Here is a 9,235-nt window from a genome sequence, read left to right as displayed (position 1 = left end):
TCGCAAATGCCAATAGGGAAAGCAGTTGATTTGTCGGACATTTGCAGAGAGATTTCAGTGGGTGTCAACTTATCCAGTTCAAGTCTACGATAAAGAGAGAGAGGCATAACACTAACACCGGCTCCAAGGTCGCACAACGCAGTTCTAACGTAGTTGCCTTTAATGGAGCAAGGTATAGTGGGCACACCGGGATCACCTAGTTTCTTCGGAGTTCCACCCTTGAAAGTGTAATTGGCAAGCATGGCGGAGATCTCAAGATCAGGTATCCTCCTCTTATTAGTCACAATATCTTTCATGTACTTAGCATACGGAGACATCTTGAGCATATCAGTCAAACGCATCTGCAGAAAGACATGTCTGATCATTTCAATGAAGCACTCAAAATCCTCATCATCCTTTTTCTTGGATGGTTCGGGACGAAAGGGCATAGGTTTCTGAACCCATGGCTCCCTTTCTTTACTGTGCTTCCTAGCAGCAAAGTCATTCTTATCGTATCTTCTAGTCTTAGGCTGTGGGTTATCAAGATCAGGTTCAATCTCCACATCCTTTTCATTGCTAGGTTGAGCATCAACATGAACATCACTATTGATATTATCATTAGGCTCATGTTCATCACCAGATTGTGTTTCAGCATCAGAGACAGAGGCATCGTTTGGACTCTCAGGTGTAGCAGCAACAGGGTTGCTAGCGTGCAGGTTCCTATCATCTTCCTCTTGTTTCTAGGATGACTAGGTGCATCAGTGCTAACTCCTTGAGAATCTTGTTCAATTCTCTCCAGATGACCCTCGGGATACAGAGGTTCCTAGGTCATTCTACCGCCTCTAGTAACGACTCTGACGGAATTGTCATTCAACTCATTGAGCAAGTCATTCCGAGCTTTAAGTACTTGTTCTACCTGAGTAGTAACCATAGAGGCATGTTTACTCAGAAGTTTAAGATCGTTGACGTTTCTATCCACACAAGCACTTAAATGACTAAGCATACGAGCATTCTTTTCCAATTGTCTGCTAACATAATCATTGAAACTCTGTTGTTTGGCAACGAAGTTATCAAATTCATCCATGCATAAGCTAGCAGGTTTATCAAAAGGAATATCACTCTCATCAAACCTACGTAGAGAATTTACTTCTACTACCTGTATCGGGTTATCGAGACCATGGATCTCTTCTATAGGTGATAGATTTTTGACATCTTCAGATTTAATGCCTTTCTCTCACATAGATTTCTTGGATTCTTGCATATCTTCAGGACTGAGGAATAGAATACCTCTTTTCTTCGGAGTTGGCTTAGGAGGTGGTTCGGGAATAGTCCAAGCATTCTCATTGCACAAGATGTTATTCAATAGAATCTCAGCTTGTTCTACGGTTCATTCCCTAAAAACACTACCGGCCCAACTATCTAGATGGACTTTGGAAACATCGGTAAGTCCATTATAGAAGATATCAAGTATCTCATTCTTCTCAAGAGGGTGATCAGGCAAAGCATTCAGTAGCTGGATGAGACTCCCCCAAGCTTGTGGGAGACTCTCTTCTTCAGCTTGAGCAAAATTGTCTATTTCCTGCAAGGCAGCTTGCTTCTTATGGGCAGGGAAATATTTTTCAAAGAAGTAGTAGACCATATCCTGGGGGCTACGCACACAACCAGGAGCAAGAGAAGTGTACCAGGTCTTAGCATCATCCTTTAGCGAGAAAGGAAACAGCTTGAGCATGTAGTAGTGACGGATCTTTTCCTCACTAGTGAATAGGGTGGCTATATCGTCAGTTTGGTAAGATGTGCTACAACCGTTTCAGACTCGTAACCGTGAAAGGGATCAGATTCGACCAGAGTGATTAACTCAGGGTCGACACAGAATTCATAATCCTTATCGGTCACAAAGATAGGCGAAGTGGCAAACTTTGGGTCGTATTTCATCCTAGCGTTCAGAGATTTTTCTTTCCACTTGCGCAGAAGTTTCTCAACATCATAGCTATCCTTACATGCAAGAAAATCCTCAGCTATCTCTCCCTCCATAACATAGCGCGTATCAGGCATAACAGGCAATTCAGGCATAGTAGCAGGTTCTACTTCAATAGTATCAACAGTCTCAGAAGTATCATCACATCTAGCAGCAATTCTAGCAATATGTGCATCAAGGGCACCAAGTGGCAAAGCAGTATCACGCATAGCATCAAGCATAGCATCATCAAGCATAGTATCTAGCATAGCATCATGAGGCATAGTATCAAGCATAGCATCATGAGGCATAGTATCAAGCATAGCATCATCAGGCATAGTATCTAGCATAGCATCATCATAAGCATTAAGGGCAGCAGAAGTAGCATCATCAAGCACAGGCGACATATCAAGATTTCTAGCAGGAGGCGAAGTCGCAAACTTACTCAAAACTGAAGGTGAATCAAGTGCAGAGCTAGATGGCAGTTCCTTACCTCTCCTCGTAGTGAAAGGCAGGATTTTAGTTCTTGGATCTTTCGGATTCCTCATAGTGATCAGCAGACGTCAATACCAAGTGACTCAGAGAATATAGCTGTGCTTCCTCGGCAACGGCGCCAGAAAAAGGTGCGTTGACGGGAGAATATTCTTGACTTGGCCTCCCCGGCAACGGTGCCAGAAAAAGCCTTGATGTCCCACAAGCGTATGGGATCACAGCAGTTTTCGAGGGTAGAGTATTCAACCCAAATTTATTGATTCGTTCACAAGGGGAAGCTAAAGGATATTCTCAAGTATTAGCAGCCGAGTCGTCAATTCAACCACACCTGAAAGATTAGTGTCTGCAGGCAAAGTATCAGTGGCAAAGTAGTATGATAGCAACGGAGCCAGAAACGATCTGGTGACAAGGCAGACTCTTTCAAATTGTTTTATCAATGGCGTCAGTAAAAGCTTTGACACTTCCCAGCAACTGCGCCAGTAAAGGCCCTGTTCACGGGATGTTAGTGCCAACAAAGTCTTGCAACAAGTAACAACGGAGTAGCAAGGAACAGTAGCAGCAGCAGCAGCAAAGTAACAAGTAACAGCAGTAGTGACAGCAGCAAAGTGACAGCAGCAGCAAAGTGTCCCAATCCCTCTTGTAGCAAGGGACAAGCCTAGGCAAAGTAACGTAACGAGAACCAGTAGTAAAAGACTCGTAGGCAGTGGATCGGTGATGGATGAGTGTGACGGATGTGATTCATCATGTAACAGCTATAACACGGTGAGATATGTGGCTAGCTCCCGTTCATCAATCTAATGTAGGCATGTATTCCGTATGTAGTCATACGTGCTTAGGGAAAAGAACTTGCATGACATCTATTGTCCATCCCTTCCGTGGCAGTGGGGTCCTAATGGAAACTACGGGATATTAAGGTTCTCCTTTTAATAAAGAACTAGACCAACGCATTAACACGCGGTGAATACATGAACTCCTCATACTACGGTCATCTTCGGGAGTGGTTCCGGCTATTGTCACTCCGGGGTTGCCGGGTCATAACACATAGGAGGTAACTACAACTTGCAAGATAGGATCTAAAACACACATATATTGGCGAGAACATAATAGGTTCAGATCTGAAATCATGGCACTCGGGTCCTAGTGACAAGCATTAAGCATAGCCAAGTAGTAGCAACATCAATCTAGAACATAGTGGATACTAGGGATCAATCCCCGTCAAGAACTAACTCGATTACATGATAGATCTCATCCAACTCATCACCGTCTAGCAAGCCTACGATGAGATTACTCACTAACGATGAAGAGCATCATGGAATTGTCGATTGAGAAAGGTTGATGATGACGATGGCGATGATTTCCCCTCTCCGGATCCCGAAACGGACTCCAGATCTGCCCTCCAGATGAAGAACAGGATGTGGCGGCGCCTCCGTATTGCAAAACGCGATGAAACCTTCTCTCTGATTTTTTTCCAAGCGAAACGGAAGATATAGGACTGAGATTGGGGGCGGTGGTGCCACGTGGGCCCCACAAGCCTGCATGACGTAGCCTAGGGGGTGGTTGCGCCTTGTGGACTTGTGGCCCACTGGCACACCCCCTCACGTGGATCTTTGCACAGGTATTTTTCTTTTATTCCAGAAAAAATCTCCGTAAATTTTCAGGACGTTCCGAGAACTTTTATTTCTACGCAAAAACAACACCATGGCAATTCTGCAGAAAATAGCGTCAGTCCGGGTTAGTTCCATTCAAATCATGCAAATTAGAGTCCAAAACAAGGGGAAAAGAGTTCGGAAAAGTAGATACGACGGAGACGTATCAGTACCTTGCATGTGTTTGTATATGTTGTGCTTCCTTTTGGGTAACGTAGCATAAATTCAAAAAAATTCCTACGTATGTTCAGATCTTCCTATGGAGAGACCAGCAACGAGAGAGGGGTAAGAGCATCTTCGTACCTTTGAAGATCGCTAAGCGGAAGCGTTGCTACAACGCGGTTGATGGAGTCGTACTCGCAGCGATTCCGATCTAGTGCCGAACAACGGCACCTCCGCGTTCAACACACGTGCAGCCCGGTGACGTCTCCCGCACCTTGATCCAGCAAGGAGGAGGGAGAGGTTGGGGAAGAAGTCCAGCACCACGACGGCGTGGTGTCGATGGAGAGACGAGGTCTCCCGGCAGGGCTTCGCCAAGCGCCGGTAGAGAGGAGGAAGGAGAGGAGCAGGGCTGCGCCGAGAGAGAGATGAAACCGTGTCCCAAACAGCCCCGAACCCTCATCTATATATAGGGGGAGAGGGAGGGGGCGCAGCCCTTAGGGTTCCCACCCCCAAGGGGTGAGGCAGCCCCAGATGGGAGAGGGGGCGGCGGCCAGGGCACGGAGGAGGGGTGGCGCACCCCTCTGGTGGGCCTTAGGCCCACCTATGCTAGGGTTCCCCCTTCCCCTTTTTCTCTGGTGCGCATGGGCTGGGTGGGGGGCGCACCAGCCCACCTAGGGGCTGGTTCCCTTCCCCACTTAGCCCATCTAGCCTCCCGGGGTCGTTGCCCGCCTTCGGTGGTCCCCCGGGACCACCTCCGGTGGTCCCGGTGGTCCCGGTACATTACCGGTGACGCCCGAAACACTTCCGGTGTCCAAAACCATCCGTCCTATATATCAATCTTTACCGGACCATTCCAGAGCTCCTCGTGACGTGCGGGATCTCATCCGGGACTCCGAACAACTTTCGGTAACCTCGTACAACAATTCCCTATAACCCTAGCGTCATCGAACCTTAAGTGTGTAGACCCTACGGGTTCGGGAGACAGGCAGACATGACCGAGACACCTCTCTGGCCAATAACCATCAGCGGGGTCTGGATACCCATGGTGGCTCCCACTAGCTCCACGATGATCTCATCGGATGAACCACGATGTCAAGGATTCAATCAATCCCGTATACGATTCCCTTTGTCTGTCGGTATAGAACTTGCCCGAGATTCGATCGTCCGTATACCTATACCTTGTTCAATCTCGTTACCGGTAAGTCTCTTTACTCGTTCCGTAGCACGTCATCGTGTGACTAAATCCTTAGTCACATTGAGCTCATGATGATGTTCTACCGAGTGGGCCCAGAGATACCTCTCCGTCACACGGAGTGACAAATCCCGATCTCGATTCGTACCAACCCAACAGACACTTTCGGAGGTACCCGTAGTGCACCTTTATAGTCACCCAGTTACGTTGTGACGTTTGATACACCACAGCACTCCTACGGTATCCGGGAGTTGCACAATCTCACGGTCGAAGGAAAAGATACTTGACATTAGAAAAGCATTAGCATACGAACAATACGATCTAGTGCTAGGCTTAGGATTGGGTCTTGTCCATCACATCATTCTCCCAATGATGTGATCCCGTTATCAATGACATCTAATGCCCATGATCAGGAAACCATGATCATCTATTGACTAACGAGCTAGCCAACTAGAGGCTTGCTAGGGACACATTGTGATCTATTTATTCACACATGTATTACTATTTCCTGTTAATACAATTATAGCATGAACAATAGACGATTATCATGAACAAGGAAATATGATAATAACCATTTTATTATTGCCTCTAGGGCATATTTCCAACACTTCCAACTTTCTTATCTTGAGTAATCGAGTATGTGTATGTTGGTTTGCACATCATGTACATGTGAGTCTTGTATTGAGCCTTTTTGCATCTTGTTTGTATCTTTGTTGGCTCTTGTGAGAGATTAATGGATTATCCCATTATGGGGGAGTGATGTGCTTTTCATACCTCACAATCCAATAAATGTGTATACGGGGAATACCACTTAGTATTGACATTTCAAGATTATCTAGTTTCTATGTGGTATGTCTTACTCATGAGAAATTCAAATTCTATATGGTCCATTAATTATCTCTTGTTGGTTTTGATTTGCCACTTGTTATTATTGTTGGGTTATCACATTATGGGGGAGTAATATGCTATGAGCATATTACAAGCCTATAAAATGTGTACATTTGAGGTATTGCCCACTTAGTGTTGATATTGTAAATTATCTTGTTCCTAGGTGGCATGTTATCTCTACAAGTGTCATTTGCTTGCGTTTTAGAGGTAAAAGATGATGTTGGATATATTTGCGATCTACCAATGAGTATTATTTCCAAAATACTTCTTGTCCTTGACAATTGGTATTCCCATCATGTGGTAGAAATTGCTAATCATCTTTACATTGGATTTTTGTTTCATTTGTCTTCCTTGCCTCTCTTGTGGATATATTTTTATCATGTCTAGTGTTTTATAGATATAGAGAAAGTGATGATCCCATCTTGTGCATTTTGTACTTAAATGCAAATTCTATATAATGCACATCCCTTGGGGGAGCTATCCTATTTTCTTTAGAACACTCTCTTTATTCGTTTATAATAACATCTTCTGATCCCCATCAAGTGCATGTTTATGGGAGGTAAGTCTTGCTCTTTATGATGCTTTGTGCCATCATGAAAATTTGTCGAGGGTTTGGTTTGTTGGAACCTAGCTCTCTTTTGTAAACTAGATACCTCGTGTTTGTTTTCCTTCAATTGGTATCTTGTTTCCTTTTATTTGGCATGTGTCAATGGATATCTCATTCCTTGCGGTATCTTTTAATAGATATCCTTCAAGTGATAGTTTTTCGTTTGGTATCTTATTATCACTTGATACCTTGTCTTTTGGTGTCCTATCAACTTTGTGTTGAGTTTATTCTTGAAAGTCTTGAGCATGTATATTTACTATATATAGCTTCTTTTGCTCGCTTTCTTTCTTTGACCCAATATATAGGGGAAACTCCACCTTGTCATAAATTGGCTAAAGTGTGCATGAAATTCAAATTCATATCTATATGTACATATGTATGTGGAGTTTTTCCTATGTATTGTTGGTTTTCTAACTCTTTGGTCCCAATGAGTTTGGGCACCATTTTGTTTGTTTTGTTGTTCCAGGAACAATTGGAGATGCGTTCGATGCTCGGCTCACCTACAAGGTGTTGAGACCATGTGATTATTGGAGCCAAGTTAGGATGATCAACGAATAACTATCTACTACATCAATCCAATGTTGTCTTGGTAACAAGTATCTACTTCATGCATTCTTTTCTTGCAAAGGCCCAAACCTGTCTTTTCTTGGCCAGGTTGCATCATGGCATGAATCTCTTGATTCGTTCGTGTAGTACCTGTTTCCTTTCTCAAAGCATCCGAACGATGATGTCTTATTGCTAGTTGGGATGTCTTTGATGTTCGTATGTTGGAAGTTCATATTGTACAATAAGAAAATATTAGGCCATGTGCTATGCTCCCAAGCAAAGATCTTATTGATATATTTATGACTTCCTTTTGGATATCTTGTTTGTTCCTTCTTGTAACCATGTGGTGTGTACATCCTTCTTTGTGGATATATATCATCATGATTGTATTCTACCTAGAATCTTTTACACATGAGAGAAGTTACATTTATAATTGATATCTTTTTTTCTTTCACGTCCACCGTTGCATTTCCTTTTTCAGTTTTTGGTGGCTTCGTGAAAGGATTTGTCTTGAGTGTGTATCTTATATTCCTACATCTTGATGCACTTTTTGGCAGTGAAGATTATTTTTCCTCATGCTTGTCTTGACGAGGGTTTTGCCATTTCGATTGGTATCCCTCCTCTTGACAAGGTTATTATTTCCTATCTTCACCATGGGTTGTCACAAGCGTTGGTTCTTATTTTGTTTATCAGTAAGCTTGTGAACCCATTTTCTAGTGTGTGTGTGTGGGAATGATATGTCTTGCACTTTCTTTCTCATCTAATCAAGACTATGTTGATGAGCAATGCTCATCCTTATCTTAGTCTTCTCTAAGTGCTTTGCCATGACTCACACACATCAATTTGGTTGAGCCTATCCTTAAGTCGCCTCTTTTACATAATGCTCAACCATACGTTTTGTGCAAGTGATATGCCTATTATCTCATCTATCATCCAACACTCGTTGTGTCTTTTTATTAATTTTGGGGGAGCAATGATCCTACTTTGTGTACTTGTATCAAATAGAAAAAAACTTATTAGTGCACAAATCATGGGGAGCTTCTCTAGTTTTGATAAACCACTCGATTCATCATAATATCTTTTATTCATGTGGTTCTAAGGACCATCTGATTGTTTGTTCCATCTGGTATCTTTTGATTGCTCACTTCTATTTTTGTATGTCTTTGTGGCATCCGATTCTTTTATTTGCAATCTTTGAGTCCTCGATATAGTTCATTTTCCTCCAACTTCTTTTCATTGTATATGTGTATTTCTCTGCACTCATTTGTTGAGAAGTACACACTTTTTGGAGGACCACCTACTATATTGGCTTTCTAAACTTTTTGTCCATTTTGGCAATCGATGCCAATGGGGGAGAAGTTTAGAGAGTTTAGTTTGGTTATGCTTAGAGCGTTTTGCTTTTATTTCTTAAGCATTTACATCTTGTACGCATGCGTTACTTCTTTGTATGTGTATCCTTGGTTATGCTTATTTCCTTATATAAACTCTCTTTAAGTGGTTGTCATCAATTACCAAAATGGGGGAGATTGTTAGAGCATATTTCTCCATATGTGGTTTTGGTAATTGATGACAATCCCTATGGACTAATGGTTGCCTTAAGTTATATTTCTAGGATTTGTCCATAGGCACTTCTTGAAGTACATTTGTTGTGTTCAAGGAGTTTAGATGATGACCAAGGTGGTATTCAAGGTATTATCCAAAAAATGGTCATAGGGACACACGGTTGATTAAGATCGTCAGACAAAGAGTAAATCAAGATGATCAACACA

This window comes from Hordeum vulgare, chromosome 5H (genome assembly GCF_904849725.1).
Source record: "Hordeum vulgare subsp. vulgare chromosome 5H, MorexV3_pseudomolecules_assembly, whole genome shotgun sequence".
In the NCBI taxonomy this organism is placed as follows: domain Eukaryota; kingdom Viridiplantae; phylum Streptophyta; class Magnoliopsida; order Poales; family Poaceae; genus Hordeum; species Hordeum vulgare.
Note: the sequence above shows the minus strand (reverse complement) of the source record.